Below are 16,007 nucleotides of genomic sequence, written 5' to 3'. Positions count from 1 at the left end.
TGTTATAAATTGAGACCACAACGGATCATAATCCAATTAAAATTTTATTAATTATAGCAAGTAGAATATGAGCAAAAACAGCGCTGGACGGCAGGGGAGTCTGCGCTCCACCAACTGCCGTCCTGAGCAGTTCAAACAGTCCCTTTTTATACATCTTTATCTCCGTGTTCAGGAAGTAGTGGAGGTATTGACCCTTCACTCATATATCCTTATGTGGGGTTGTCTGTCTTGTTTCTGTCGGTTCCTGGACATCTGGCGGTTATCTTATCTTTCACAAGAGGCATCCTGGACATCTGGCGGTTATCTTATCTTTCACAAGCGGTGTCTGGTAGCTGTTTGCATAAGCGTTTTCATATATTTTGTTGCCTAAACTTTACATTGAGCTTAACATAAATCTTAATAAACAATACCCTAGTCCATAGTTTCTCACAATCCCCCCTTTTTCTTTTTATCCTATTATTGTTTATTAGACGCTACTTTCATTCTCGGCACTGCAAGTAAACCTTTTTCCACAATCCCAACATTTATCATAACACTCACAAGGTAATAAGTCACAATTACAATAGGCGTAGTTGGGTAATACATATAATAATAACATACAAAACCAAAACTTAAAAATAACACTTTTTCTTAACACGTTCTCCTTTTTTTTTTTTTTACATGCGTCACTATCATGGCTAGACTATAGGGATTTCGCATGCGCGGTCTTTCCAGATCTTTCCAACACATTCTGTGGGGCTTTAAAATCGCGCATGCGCATGTTCAAAGGTATACACGGACCATTCGCGTGATAAACAATGGCTACTGCGTGCCCAGATGAAGTCCCAAACCCATTTCCCGAGCTTACCACTCCGGTAAGTCTGTTAATGGTAACATTCATGGCACTATGGCCAAATGACAGGTCCCCGTTTTCAATGTAAGGTTTTCTCACCACCAGACCACCACGTCACCTGCCAGAGAAGAAAGGTCTAGAGTGGACATTTCGCCCTCTGAACATTCTGTAAGGTGAGTGTTCTCAAAACGTTTAACCTATATGGTTCATTAGAAAGAAGATCAAAATTTTATATATATATATATTTTTTTTTTTCCTGTTGCTGTTTAGGCAGAGGGTGCGTTTTTCTGTTGTCTCACGTCAAGAACTTATGGTGGAGGTGAAAAAGTATAAAAGGCGTTTCCATATCCTCGCCTTTGCGTTCCTGGCGCTTGTTTTTATTGCTATTCTATTTTTTTTTTTACTCAGCTTACATTGTTATCTGAATTGTTAAGAGTCAATTGTTTCCAAATTCTTGTTGGCTATTAAAATGTTATTTTGTGTGTACATTTTGTCATACTACTCGCATTTGTTTAACGCCATCGGGTGAAACCATAATAGCAAATTGCATGTTAGTTATAACGTGTTGAATTAATCTTATAAAACATGGAACAGCACATGGCAAAAACAATAAGGTGGCTAATCCACATAACAAATAAAATAGGATTCGTTTTACCCAGGGGCTCCTGAGAAGCCAGGAAAACAAGTCAATATTCGTCTTTCCAAGTTCAGACGGGAACATGGGCTAACTTCCCTATCTCTGATGTGATTTGTTTAACTACCTCACCATTGTCATCAATTTTCAAACAACAATTGGAAACATTTACTTTATCACAAACACCTCTTTCTTTGGCTAGCAGGTAGTCCAGAACCATCCTGTGTTGATAAATTGCATTTAACATCAAAAGCTTTAGCTGTTTGATTAGTAATAATTTCCAAGACAGCCTGTAGACGAATGATATGATTCAGATTGTAGATAGGTTTCTCGAGCACCGTTAATAAGTTCATTAGGATTCCAAGTTGCAGGTCTATAATACTGTATGATACGTTGGGGTGTCCATTCATTTAACAAATATTGGTACCCCCCCAATTCTTGGGAGTCTGGAAAAATCAACTTGCCACTGTTGCCCTGGCTAATTTTCAAACACATTTCACATTGCTGAGTCACCTGTTTTATTACAGTATACAAGTTCTGCCCTATCAATTTCTGATTTAGACTTTTATATAAATTATCAGCTCCCCAATGCATCTTATTATGTTCTATTACGGCTGTGGTCCATATTAAATTGGATGGTACCACTATACGACCATCCCTCAAATAAGTCCACTTATTTATTTTATCATTCATGTCCTGAATGACCTTTAAGTTTTCTTTAGAATAATTTGGCTCCTGATCTGTACTTACAGTTTGGATTTTACCATCTGGTATTAAGGATAATTCCTCTTTTCCTACCTCCTCTACTACTTGTATGGCTTCATGGTCGGCCAGGCGGTTTCCAGTTTCCAAATCAGTGCCTTAATGAGCCATCTTATGTTCTTCCTTCCTGGACGACCCTCTTATAACAGAGGGGGCCATTCCTCACATCAAGGTCTGGCATGGCACATGTCCCCACCACTCAACACCTACTGGGTTGCAGCCAGCAGCAGAGCTCAAGATCCTTCTTGGTGGCAAACACAGAGGCCAACCCAGTCTTGCCCTTGATTGTGGTAGGAGGCACTTGACCAACCTTATTCCTTGTACTTCGTTGTCAATGCAGAATTTCATCTGCACATCCCATAACAAGTCACAGTCATGGTAAAACACAGATTTACATTAGTAGAACTACTACAGAGTGTATTTTATTTTAGTTTTTATGCAATATTCCCCACAGCCTTGCTGACCAAGGGATATTGTTTTACCTGAACTAGGCAGGCCTCCTGTTTATCATTTTTACTGTAACAGGGAAAGCATTTTTCCCTTTACTTGGAATTTACTTTCAGATATACCTGGTTAAAGATTTCTTTTACTTCAGGGAGGTCTTCTCTTCCACTTTTCTGTTGAATTAAAGATAAGCTCAACATTTTAGTTAATTGATCATTTTTAACTTTTGGTTTCATTTCCCCTTCTTTAAACGTCTAGATGTTCTAATAAATCTCTTCCCAACAAAGATTTTGGTGAATTTGGCATTCTTATTTGTTTTCTTAGTTTGTACTTTAAAGGTTTCAGGATATTTTCCTGGCGGCCAGCAGCTCCCACAACTGTAACAAATTCTTTTCACTGAAGTTTAACACCAAATAAGTTGGTTTTGTATTCACCAACTTTTCTACATCACGATTACCTTAGTAAAAATCAACTCGAACCTTTATCCAGTCCTATTCACAACCAACTTTCAAACATCTAAATTTCCCCATCAGAGATTCACCTTTACTCTCCTCAGACCCGCTGCCTGCCCTAGAGGGGCCGTTACGGGTCCTGTTGTGCTGCAAATGCTGCAGCAATTGGGGTGACATTGTCAGGTCCTTCTGCTCAATTGTCAGCAACAGCAACCCCTCCTCCCCACCATCAGGAGGATTGGAGCAGGAGATGCTGTTCCTGCTCTGCAGGTTACACAGGCCTGCCTCTGCAGCAGCACTTCTGTTTTAACTCTTTCTTACCCTGAATGCAAATCTGCTACTTGTTGCTTTAAGTCTGTGTTATTACATATCAGCCTTCGCAGGCAAACAGAAAACACCCTGCCATGCATCCAGCGTGACTCAGCCGCACCTTCGAGGGGGTGCGAGGGTTTGTACAAACTCACCCCAATACTTCAACACTTTCACAGGGTTTTTTTGACTCTCCACGCCCCCGGCTTCAGACCTTACATACATTAGCACAAGTTTTTTTATCTTACAACGTGTTTCATTCTGGTTGCTCCATAGAAGGAACCACAACCTCCCCTCTGATCCTTTTCCATTGCTAATATTAAGGGATCTTGTGGAGCTAGGTTAATACCACACTCTTTTGCCACTCTGGGTGATTCCTCAGAGTGAAAAACATACCAGCATACATTACTTCATCCCATTTTTCCTCTCGCCTTAAAAATAACATTAATTTTAGCAAAACATTATAATTCAGTGTGCCATTTAAGGGCCATTTTCTCTGTCCCCTAACTTATACAGGGGCCACCACTGATTGCAGTACTTAGCCAAAGTTCTCTTATTCACGCTTCCCCCAGCTGCCCCCCCCATTTCCTTCCAGTGACCTTTCTTACTATTATCTCAATCGCTATCCCAGCCACAGAGACTCTAATTTCACTTACAGCTCTCTCTCTTATCCCAAGGCGTCCAAACCTTACAGTCAGGGCATTCAATTTCTTGTCGCCACCATACATATAATAATTCTTTACACCAGATACACTTTAAAACCTACAGAGGTTCACATTCACCCCTCGGATGTTCAAGACAATAACCACATACCAACATTTGTAATATACTGAATACAGAAATGTTCTCACATTTCCAGCATAAATGAGTATAACAATTATTAATAACCTTGTAATTATTAATTAAAAGGCCACTTTTCTCCACATTCCAGCTTATAAAGCGGCCACCATTGATTACAATATTTTATCAATGTTTTCCTATTCACATTTCCACCAGCGGATCCTCCAATATCCTTCCAATGACTCAAAACACACCCTAGCGGATTTTTCTTTAAAATCCCACCACTCTGCTTTCCTCCCATTTTTCCCAGCTTACACTCACAGAACACACTTATCACTTACAGAATTACTACTTACAAAATGCAACACACAGGTATCTTTCTACAGCAACACCAAGAGCTCACTATTGTTATCAAAAATATAGCCAAAATCACAGTAACAATTATCAAAGTCAAATTCCACATTCCATAAATCCGGTAACCAAAATAAGCAACACTGCAGCAAATATGCTTGAAACAATGAATATTCCATTAACGCCTATACATATTCATTACCTGAACCCGCCTACCCTCGCTTCGTATGCTAACTAGCTTATCAGTCTTTCACGCTTGTGCAGATTCTTCCAAAAATTGTGGGCCGGGGTCTTTAGAATGTGGGCAGTGGTCTATGGGAGGAAGGCTGTAGGTCTTCCTCATGGTGTACTTTTCACCTTTTGCTCATTTGCAGTGTTCTTATCAGTCTAAGGTAATTTATGCCCTTGCTGGCCATCTGCTTTTCTTGCTTAATTATTTCTTTTACCCTTATCTGTCCTCTCCTGCTGAAGTGTTCCGCTAAAGTTTTTCCCATTATTTTGCCACAAACTGAGTTTTGAGGAGCGCTTGCCCTAAAGGGTTGTCTGGATTTACCCCAGAGTACAGCTGAAGGGCTTTCCTCAGTCGTTCCAGCCACTCAGTGGGGCTCTCATCTTTTTTTTTTTTTTTTTTTTTTTTTTTCTTCATTTCATTAAATGCTTTATTGATATTCTGGCCACGGGGTACTGCTTCTCTAATCCCCTGAATTACTATAGTTCTCAGGTCCTGCATATGAGTTCTATGCACCAGATCCTGATTATCCCAATTAGGTCTTTGTAGTGGCCATTTAATATCTGCTTGGGGTCCCTGGGTTTCCTCGGTAGTAAATAATTGACAAAGGATAGATTGCATCTTATCCCAAGTATAAAGGTTTGGTCCCAGAAATTGATTTAATCTTTCTGCCACTCCGAGTGGGTCCTCAATTAAGTTTCCCATCTCGGTCCTTTTAAAATCTCGTAGGTCAGCCGAATTTAGAGGCACAGAAATATATCCGATCACAGGTTGAGGTCCCCCCATGGGTATTTCCCTTAGGGGGTATATTTGAGCTGCCCCTTTTTGACTTCTAGTTACGCGTCTAGGAAGAGGGGGAGACCCTCGTTCCGACTCTGGTGGGGGAGTGGGCGCTCTGGGGACCTCTGCAGGAGCAGGAGGAGGAATGTAAGGAGGGGGGGTTAGAAGGGTTTCGTCTAACTCTCCCTTCTTTTTCTTTTGTTTAGTTTTTATTTCATTCAGCGGGTAAAGTCTAGCTCCCGGTTTTTTAGCCACACCTCCGCATATTGACTCTCCTCCGGGTTAAGGGTTTGTTTTTTTTTATTATTATTAACCCAGAGGTTTAATTGCTGTCTTACCCAATCTTCTTCTGACCCATAGACTGGCCAAAAGACATTTTTAGAAATCTTCTTCCCTCCCCATATCTTAGTACAATATTCTATCATTTTCTGCTTATCTTTCCCTAGGGTTCCAGGGAAATATCTCCAATTGTCCAAGATATATGCCAGAGGGGTATTCTTAGGTACAGTGGGTACCCTTCCCATGGGAGTCGAAGGCTTGCTGCCCTTCGCCCCCATCTTCTGGAATATCCACAAACATACACTCACTCGCTCCCCTTTTTCCTGGCCCAGTCCCTCGCGGGAGATGGGAAACGCAGTACTTAAGAGTCCGCACTCGCTTGGTTCAGTATATCGAACCTCTCACTCGTTATATTCCAGGAAACCCAATCCCGCCCGAACGGCAAACCTTGCGAACAAATTCGCAATATACTTACGCGTCCTGCGTCTTCGTCCGGACTCCCGTGCACAGAATTTTTATGGGATTTTACCGGTTTCTCCTTTGCTCATTATTCTAGAATTTAGGTTCGTCGGTAAGGTTGGAGTAAGCTGTTGGTCGCGGGGCCACGAAATGTCGCGGGGCGCCTCCCCGGAGGACCAAAGCCCACTGTTCCTTATCCGAGTCACGGCACCAGAAACCGAAGCGCCAGGAGCCTGGGGAGCCGCTGGAGCCCCTCCGCAGCGGGCAGGGGAGGCTGCGGCCCGCCCGCACCGGGGCCCGGCAGCCGCCAGCCGGGCACCCCGCGCCGCGCCCGCTCCTCACCGGTGGACAAGCGGGGCCCGCCGCCGCCGCCGCCGCCGCCCCACCAGGAGGGGCAGGAACCGGTCCTGGATGTAGCCCCGCGCCGCCGCCGAGCACTTGCTGCGGGCGCTGCTGCCGCTGGTGCCCTGCACCTGCCGGCGGACAAGGAGGACACGGCGCTGGCGCAAGGCCGTGGCGACACCGCGGGCCGAGAAGCGCCCGGGCCCGCCGGGGCGGGACGGTGGGGCCAGGCGGCGCCAGGGGGGCTCCGAGCGCAGGGAAGGGCAGTTCCCGCCGGCGCCGCCGAGCCCCGTTCACGCCCCAACCTCCCCCCCGCGCCCCCCGCAGCCGGGCCAGGCCCCGCCACCCGGGCCGGGACCCCGCCTACGGAGGAGCCCGCCCGGGGATCACTCACGGCAGCGGGGCACGGGCCGCCCGCGGCCCATCGTACGCGCGGCGCCGGGCTCTGACGCTCGGGCGCAGCCGGTGACGCGGCGCCCGCCCGCGGGGCGTCGGGGGCGGGGAGCTGCCGGTGGCGCGCGCCCCCTGGCGGGCCCGCCGCGCCCCGCCCGCCGCCCATCCCCGCCCCGCCCCGCCCGCCGCCCATCCCCGCCCCGCCTCCGAATGCCGGTTCCGCTCCGCGGGGCGACTGGCCTGGACTGGCCGCCCCCGCGTGGGATCCCGGGCCCCGGCGGCCCGGCCCGGCCTGGCCGTCCCCCTCCCGGCGGACACGCGAGCGCGAGGGGTCCCAGGGCACGTCGCCACGGCGACGGGCAGCCTCTGCGCGGTAAGCGGAGGGGCGGGGGGGAGAAGGGCGGAGCTCCCCGGGACAGGGTGCGGGGCGCCAGGGTCAGGATGCGAGCTCCTGGGAACAAGGTGCGGGGCTCCCCGGGGCAGAGTGCGGGCCTCCTGGGGACAAGGTGCGGGGCTCCCGGGGCGGAGGGCAGAGCCCGCTGCAGCGGCACCCCCAGGCGTTGTGCACATGCTCCGCTCCCTGTGCGGCCAGTTGGAGCGGGGCTGGCGCTGGGTGGCTGTTGGGGACACGGCTTCTCGAGGGTGGACAAGCTGTAAGCGCCGCGGCCAGACAGGCAGGGCCGTGAGGGTGTCTGTGCTTGGAAGTGGTTTCATGCTATTTCTCTTTAGGCTTTGTATTAGCAGTTGTAGAGGAGCCATAGCAGCCTGAGCTATGTAAGATGAGTCACGAATACTACGGTTACTGCCCTATTCGGTGTCTCTATGCATCTTGTAAGACACAAGTTAGTATATTGTGCATTCAATAAGTTAGTCTCAGAATGCCACTTTTATGGAGAATGGTCAGTATGCATATTTCTAACTGGGACCCATAAAATTCAATCCTCAGCCCAGTGCTAGCATTTTATCAACAGTCACATGATTTTTTTCCTCTGAGGTGTACTTGATTCATGTTGCCTTTTAGGTGACTCCTGGCATGCCTGAAGTAGGCAGTCCCACCTGCTGCAGTTATAGTGCAGGACACATTACACTATGGTAGCTCCTATAGTTCTATTTGTGTTCTCGATGTGTGCACAGTTTCTGCAGAGATCAAGGCTTCCTTTTCCTCCAGGTGCCCTTTTCCTAGCTAGGGGAAACCTCCAGGTTTCCCTTTTCCTAGTTCATCGTTTGTCCATCTTGTCACATTTCTGGGATCTGGAAATGATGTTTTGATTTAGTTACAGGTTAAGACTTACAGGGCATGCTAGCCCATCTTGCTGGCACTTCAGATCCTGCAGGATTTCCAGTTACACTAGCATCCTGAGGATTATGATGGAACGAAACACATGGCAGCAAGTTGAGGAGTGGCCACTGAACTAACTCACTGCATCCAGCCATCCCAGGAAGTCCTTTCCAGTCCTACATTTCTATATACATAACAATCTTCTGTGCAGACTCTGTGAGCAGACACTGAAACATGAGCTGGACATCTTGGGTTTAACACTAGAACAGAGACCAGAACAGTTGGGGGTGGGGTGGGGGGAGGTTAGTTTCCTGTCCTTAGTACAAGACACCGCATGTGTGCTCCAGGAAGGGAGTCTCTGTATCAGGTTTCCTTGGTAAAGGATGAGAACATGGTATGCAGCCATTCTTGGGCCTGTGTGTCCGATCCCTAGCTGTCACAGATACAAAATCCTGTAATCACAATTTTATCAGGCTCTGGTTTAGAAGCAGATGGGATTTTTGCTTCTATGTCCTTGGAATGATGTTTTGGAGCCTGATTGCTGCAATAGCTAGAAATCTCCTCCAGATTTCTTGTTGCATGTATTAATGGCCAGGATTTCTTGTTGCATATATTAATGGCCAATTTGTATCCATTTCTTCTTGAGTCACAATTAGTCTTAATCTAAAATTTTTCATTTGCCTTTCAGGCACTGACTCCCAAGTGCGCAAGTAGACAGATTTATCACTTCTTGGTCTGTTTTGCCAGACTAAGGCTAGCTAAGAAAGTTCTGCTAGTGGGAAGTAGAAAGCTTTTAAATCCATTTCTGAGAGGGGATGGATGCGGTGTGCAGCGGGTATGCTGTCATAGACCTGGCACTTCCCTCTGGTTTGGACATCTTCACAGGCTGACATGGGGGAGGAGATGCCTCTTCCCTGGTGTGCATGGGCAACCTTCCCCTGCCTGGTCTCTCCTCCCACTCCTCTGAGGATTCCCCTGGGGCTCTGCACGACATTCAAAGCTTGTGAGGAATGCACAACTCACCCCAAATAACAGAAAACACATAGCAGAGCAGCACAGGCATCTAGGGGCCCCATGCTGCTCCCACCCCCAACTGGGCAGGCGGTCTGAGTAGAGGGGAGTACATAATGAAAAGCATTTGCTGCAGCAGCTATCTATAGTCTTTTGTCTTTGGGATCGGGCAAGGGACAGGCGTGGCCCTGCCTGCCTGACCTCAGAGTTGACGTCAGAGAACCCCAAATGAATAACAGGGAGTGCTTCAGAGAGAGAACAGCCAGGCTACCCAGCATGGAAGGTGAGATGCCAGTACCACTAAATGAGAGAAGACATAAAATGGGAGGTATCGTTCCCACAGAAGGATGCTCTGTATCCACAGTATCAAGACTCTGGCTTCAATTCAAGGTGGGCCAAAGAAGTCTGGGTCTTTCCATTGGCTGACTCAGTAACACAAAATCTGTGCTTCTGATCTACTACAAGCATTTTCCCTTACCTGTTCTGCTTTCTTAGCCACTTGGGTGTATGCTCAAGGTTATCAGTTGCAGCACAGGCTCTGTATCAGCTTGCACCTGGTTCTAGAAATGAGAAGAAGGTTACAGATCTGTGGTGTGCTAAGCAGTAGGACTGTGTTAAAAACATCGCTACCAAAATATTACTGATATTGTCCTGTTGCTCCCAATCGCTGCAAGAACAGAGGCCAGATTCATCTGCCAGTCTAGGACAACGTGGTAAGAATTGGATCCAGGAGAACATATAGTATGAGTCTCAGATCTCAATCATTTTATTGTAATGTAATACCACAGTGAGGTCTCAGTGACAGGGCACGGCCTTGTCAGGCTAAGGCCAGTGCAGCAAAATGTAGAGATAAACAATGTAAGTTATCAGTCCAAGAAGCACAAAAAAGTCTTGAGTCTACAACCTAATTACTTGATAAAAATACATCTGTGTCATCAAACAGGCTGTGATTAACAAAGCAAGTACAACCACAGAATCACAGAATGGTTTGGGTTGGAAGGGACCGTCTAGTTCCAACCCCCAATCCATGGGCAGGGACACCTTCCACTAGACCCGGTTGCTTAAAGCACTGTCCAACCTGACTTTAAACACTTAGAATGCAATCACACGAACCAACTTCCTAGTCATTGTTAGGAACGTATACATCTCCAAAAAAAATCCATCACGGTGAAAGAAGATATTGTGATTTTCTTATTCTTTGGTGTTCAGTGGAATGTCTTCTTCCAAAAAAGTGATGGAAATGAAGTTTAGAAGATATCCTTGGATACTAATGGCAGTGATGTTGGAAGTGGAGAGAAGAAACAAGCATCCTGTGTCTTGTCACAGAAGTTACAAAGTGCAGGAAACAGTTGTGAGGACTTCTAAAAGATAAAAGAAGTAGTTTGTTTTATTGCCTTGTAGAGACTGTACGGTAGAGAAGAGGGAACTGAGGTAAGGATATGGCTTAAATACTAGCCTGGATAATAATATTTGCACCAGTACTACAATGGACTTTGATTTGTGAATCAACAGGGAGGGTGAAAAGAACCAGCTGGGGAGATGTAAGGACAAAGAATGTTGAGGTGGGGTTTTGTTTTTCTTTTGTTTTTGTTTTGCAGAGATCTTGGACCAAAGGATCTTGGGGAATTGCCAGTGCACTGATATTTGTGGGATGAAAATGACATGTCTTGTGAAATTGTTGGACACTTCATACAGTATCAGCCCTCGGCAAAATAGTGGAAGGGTTGACCACACATTGTAAGAGGAAGTGATGTTTGTCATTAACTATACAACCAATATACATTTCTAAGTAAGATAATTATACGTCTGGAATACCATCAGTGGAGATATGTTGATATCCTGGGAGGTTTGCTTCCCTGTTTTATTCCCATGTAATGTTGGGGTCTTTTAAAATCTCCTTGTTAATAATTCAGAACTTCATTAAATGATGTTGCCCATTCCATGTTAAAGGACAAGAGCTTGACCTTAGGCACTGCTACGACCAACTCTTTCTGAAAAACTACCAGAGCTTTTAAAAAAAAGTATTGAAGTCTTCTCCTTGCAGGAGGATGCTCATACACTTCACATCAAGTGATACCAACCCCCACTCTGCCTTTCATCTGTGTGGCGGGAGGCACTCTTCGTCTCCTTACTCACCACAGAGCTCCTGTACTACCTGCCACTTTCCCCATTTTAATTAACACGTTACCAAGTGTATCTGTTGCATTTACATTCAGTGATTCTCTGCATTTTGTGAATAAACATGGACTGGGGTAAAGCACCCATGATACTTCTGATAAACTGGTATGTCCCTTTATGCTGTATTGCACACGTGTGTTAGTACTTCAAAGTACTTCAAAGGCTTTGTCACACTGTCTCAGTTTGCCTTTTCTCTTTGAACAGGTCACACTCCAATCTGAGTCATTGTCCAGTGTGGATTTTTTTCAAGAGGTACGAGCAAGATAGGAACCTTTAACTTCCACTGAGGGAAGTTTCAAAAGTAACATTTCTGCCTGTGTTTAGGGGCCTGTTGTATGGAGGTGCTGCTCCCCCAGCTGCTTAAACCAAAAGACTCAAGTCTCTCAGAGCTCCCTTTGTATTTTAGAGATAAAGACCCTGTCTTTTTCTTCTCTCCAAATGCAAAAATTGGCTGTTTCATGATTTCTTTGGTGACTTGAAAGCCTTCAAAAATCTGGCTCTTATATGGTTTCCTCCTCAAATCTGTCTCAATTGCCTGTCTGTAAAATGGGGATAAGACCAAATTTCATACCTCCAAGGGGGAAAGCATAAGGAAAAAAAGAAGAAAGGAATTCTAGTACATCAGAGATCGAGAAGGGATTTCTGTAAGGCATTTGTCAGTATTACTTGAAGAAGTACATGATTAAATACTGAGCAGTAATTCATCCACTTTTGACTTAAACTGTATTTTATTGTTGTATTTTATATGTATTTATATGTTGCTGTATTTTATAATGGACGATTGTAAGCCAGCAGGGTTGTTTCTAGGAGAGTCCCACAGAGCAGTTCATGGTTACAGATTGGCAGCTGTGTCCTGGAAAGCAGGAATTGAAGGCGTAATTGATTGCATTACATGACCAATACAATATGAGTTCATTCTCTGATAGAATAGCTACGCCAAAAGGTATTTGGAAGAGTATATAAAAGGGACAATATAATTAGAATAGAGTAGAATAGCTCAGTTGGAAGGGACCTACAACAATCATCTAGTCCAACTGCAAAAAAGGATTAGTATTACATATGTATATTTCATTAGTATAATGATTACTGGCATAACATCTGTGTTCTGGGATCAGCATTTCAAACCCATTCTGGTTACAAGTTGAGTTCTGGTTTGAGGTCTCCGCTATATTCAGAGGTTGAAGGCACAGGGTCTCTTCAGTTTTAAAATGGTTGTAAAATTAACCAGTATGGAACCACAACAGGACTTTCAGAAAATAATGTCCAAGCTGTATTTAGACCATGAGTAAATTTTGTCAGGGTCCCAGGTATGTGATGCCTTCTGCGTTCTGCTGGCAGGTGACATTATTTCTTACCAATTTCCTGATGTTTCAATGAAATTGTCGTGTTTGCCAGCAGACATAGTGCTGCTTTCCCCAATTAGAATTCCCCATCCACATGATGTTAAAATCAGAATCACATCACCAATTTCTTCCTAGGAAGCTCAGATGAACAGGACTAGCAAAGGGAATGTATGTCTCCAGTGTCCCGACACCCAGTTCTGCAACTTCCCATTCTCTCAGCTTCACCCTGCTGTTTTCTCTGCTTGCAGGAAATCATAACCTAACACAGACATCTAGCCAGTCTTCAGGGAGTCTCTGGTCAATGAACTTGGCCTTGTTTATAGCATCTGAGCCACGATGTCATCACTTTGAGGCCCCACACAAAGATGGCAAGGAGGGAAACAATATAAATTGTGCTGGCCCCTGCTTTCTTGTGGTGAGATCTGTGCTTGCCAGAAGCTTCTACCCTTTGTTCTGGGCTGGGAATGGGTTTCATAATGGAGAGGGAGGCACTTTCCGTTCTGAGGGGAGAAAGCAATACCAAGGAAGGTTTTAATTATCTCCCATCAGTGCAGAGCAGCTGTGCTGCTTGCAGTTGCAGGAGTTGGTGAGCAGTGCAGTCCCAGTCCAGTCTATTGCAGTGAGAATGACTGCAGGAATGGAGCATGTTCTCACCCCATGGGAAAGGGGTCCTTGTTGGATGTCAAGACCAATTCTAAGTAAGGTGCAGAATGGAGCTCTTCCCAAGAGGACAGGACTCCCTCTGCCAGTCTCAGACCACTACAGTAAAGCAAACACCATTTAGAAATGGAATTGAAGCACAACAGGCTTTTCTCACCTTTGTCCCATCTCTCAGCTCTGCTTGAGGTGACATTGTACTGTGGAGAACGGCACTCCGGGCTTGTCTTTCTAACCTGTCCGAAGGACTAATGTAGAACTCGGGCTACTGCTGTTCATAACCTAGCAGGGAGTGTGGCAACCCCATGGAAGATGTTCTTGTCTTCATGTTTATGCTTTGCCTTGCAATCATGCTCTTTTCCTCCAGGGTAGCCTGGTACAGTCCAGCACTTTGGGGTCCTGGTGTAAAAATTATCTGCCCAGCATTTTTCAGATGCTTTGAGGGAGGGTTCTCGTTTAGGTGCGATTCATATTTTTTTATTCCTCCTGTCTTCCTGATGCTAATTCTCCATCTTGTTACCCTTATCTGTTAATGGTTCACATTACCTTTGCTAGATCCTTTCTGTGCCTTGTTTTTGCTTTCATTTTGAAAGTATAAATCTAAATCCTGCATCCCTATTATAAGAGCTGCTAATTCCTTCCCTCCCCCTTAGTTCGATCAATGTTTCCTTCCATCTTTTCTGCTTACTCACCAGGTCATGTAGCTAATTTTAACATCACCTTGCCTCCTGCTGCTGTTTCTGAAATGCCCTCTGTAAAAAATGCATCTGTCCCTGGCATCTTCATGGCCTCTCTATGTCCTGAGTCCTTCAGAGACTTTGATGCCTTTATTTGACATTTCTCAAGGTCAAAACTCCCGATGGATCATGTTGTTTGAATTGGGTCAGGCTGAGGGGGGGGGCGGGGAATGCTTTTCCATTGCTGCCTCTTCACCCACCCTGCTTCCTTTCCTCTCTTCCTCTTCAGAGCAGTGCTGTGTTCAGCTTTTCAGTGTTGCTGTCACCGGGTCCACCCTGCCAGCTTTTCTCTCTTCTTTCGATTTCTGGTATTTTCTCTTCTGCTCACATTCATCACTTGCTTTTCTCCACTGGCTAATTCTGTTCATGCTCTGTTGTCCTCTACCCTTGGTTCATTTTCCTCTTCTCTTCCATTACAAGCTCAATCCTGAAAGTCCTCAGCCTTTACATACTCCTGGAGTCTCTTTCACCTGCTGCACTGGTGTTAGCAAACTCCCATAAACGGTCTGAATTCTGCCACTTCACTTCCTTTCCTCTCACTCTCATTTTGCCATCTTCCTAGTTTAAAATGGGAAGGTTCAAAGTTTCACTTAATCCCTTATCCTCAGTTTCAGGTTCCTTTAGCCTCTTTTAGCTCATTCCTTAAACTCTTTCCTCCTGCTACTTTCAGTTCATTCTTTGTTAGAGCTCTCTGCTTCCTCCCACAGGAAAGGAACAAGAAGTAACCTTTTCTGTCTGCCTTGGTTTCATTCTTCTCTTTCTTCTTCCCATCACAAATGCAGAATTTTCTTACCTACTTTATTCTGTTACTGTAAGCCCAGGTAGCATGTTCTGAGGATTTCAAGTGCAGCATTTGAAAGAATTTATGTGACTCTTTCATCGTTTATACGAGAAGGGAAGATGACATTTGTAGATGGCGTTTTTACAACAAATAGTGAGTTTGCAGCACAGCGGGCTCTGGACTTCAGCCTCCAAGGCTACAAGATACAACGTGAGTGAGAACATAAAACCTGTGATGCACAAAATCACTCAAGCACGAAGCAAGTGGTGTGAGTTGTGTTAATTTTCTGTGACACTTACACCTTGTATTTTGCTTCTTTGTTTGAGAAATAAAGAATCTATAGTAAGCATACCACAGAAGACCTGTAGTTATGTGTAATGTGAGGGATAATGTTTCTCAGAATTACAGGGTTCTAGAAGCTGCATATTGTTCGTTCAGTCACATGGCTGTGGCAGAGGATGCTAAAGCCACTGCACTTCCCAGTGTTTCTTAGGTGAGTGATGTTGGATATGTTGTCTGTGTGCAGATCTGGACACTGGATGGAACAGACCTGGGAAAGTGCTAAGAAGAGTCTTTCACCGTTGACAGTAATTAAACCAGAAAATAACTGTTCTTATTCTGTATTAGAACAGAATATTTCCACTTGGAAGGGGCCTACAACAATCATCTAGTCCAACTGCCTGACCACTTCAGGGCTGACCAAAAGTTAAAGCATTAAGGCGTTAAGGGCATTGTACGAATGCCTCCTAAACACTGACAGGAGTGGGGCATCAGCCACCTCTTTGGTAAGCCTGTTCCAGTGTTGACCACCATTCCTATGAAGAAATGCTTCCTAATGTCCAGTCTAAACCTCCCCTGACACAGCTTTGAACCATTCCCACATGCCCAGTCCCTGGATACCAGGGGGAAGAATCGGCACCTCCCTCTCCACATTCCCTCCTCAGGAAGCTGTAAAGAGCAATGAAGTTGCCCCTG

The 16,007-nt window shown here is 45.3% G+C and overlaps 1 long non-coding RNA gene across 3 annotated transcripts; it reads left to right on the top strand.

Moving 5' to 3' along the window:
* The first annotated feature begins 7,232 nt into the window (after positions 1 to 7,232).
* Positions 7,233 to 15,383, top strand: LOC121083699. Of its 3 annotated transcripts, XR_005826455.1 has the most exons (4): positions 7,233 to 7,419; positions 10,935 to 11,619; positions 11,719 to 11,766; positions 13,106 to 15,383. It is a non-coding gene; the product is annotated as an uncharacterized LOC121083699 (long non-coding RNA). The 3 variants fall into 3 exon arrangements; XR_005826453.1 differs by having other exon boundaries at positions 11,719 to 15,383; XR_005826454.1 differs by having other exon boundaries at positions 10,935 to 11,766.
* Positions 15,384 to 16,007: the final 624 nt, after the last annotated feature.

This window comes from Falco naumanni, chromosome 2 (genome assembly GCF_017639655.2).
Source record: "Falco naumanni isolate bFalNau1 chromosome 2, bFalNau1.pat, whole genome shotgun sequence".
Classification (NCBI taxonomy): domain Eukaryota; kingdom Metazoa; phylum Chordata; class Aves; order Falconiformes; family Falconidae; genus Falco; species Falco naumanni.
The sequence above is the reverse complement of the archived record's forward strand: the minus strand, read 5'-3'. Positions and strand labels throughout refer to the sequence as shown.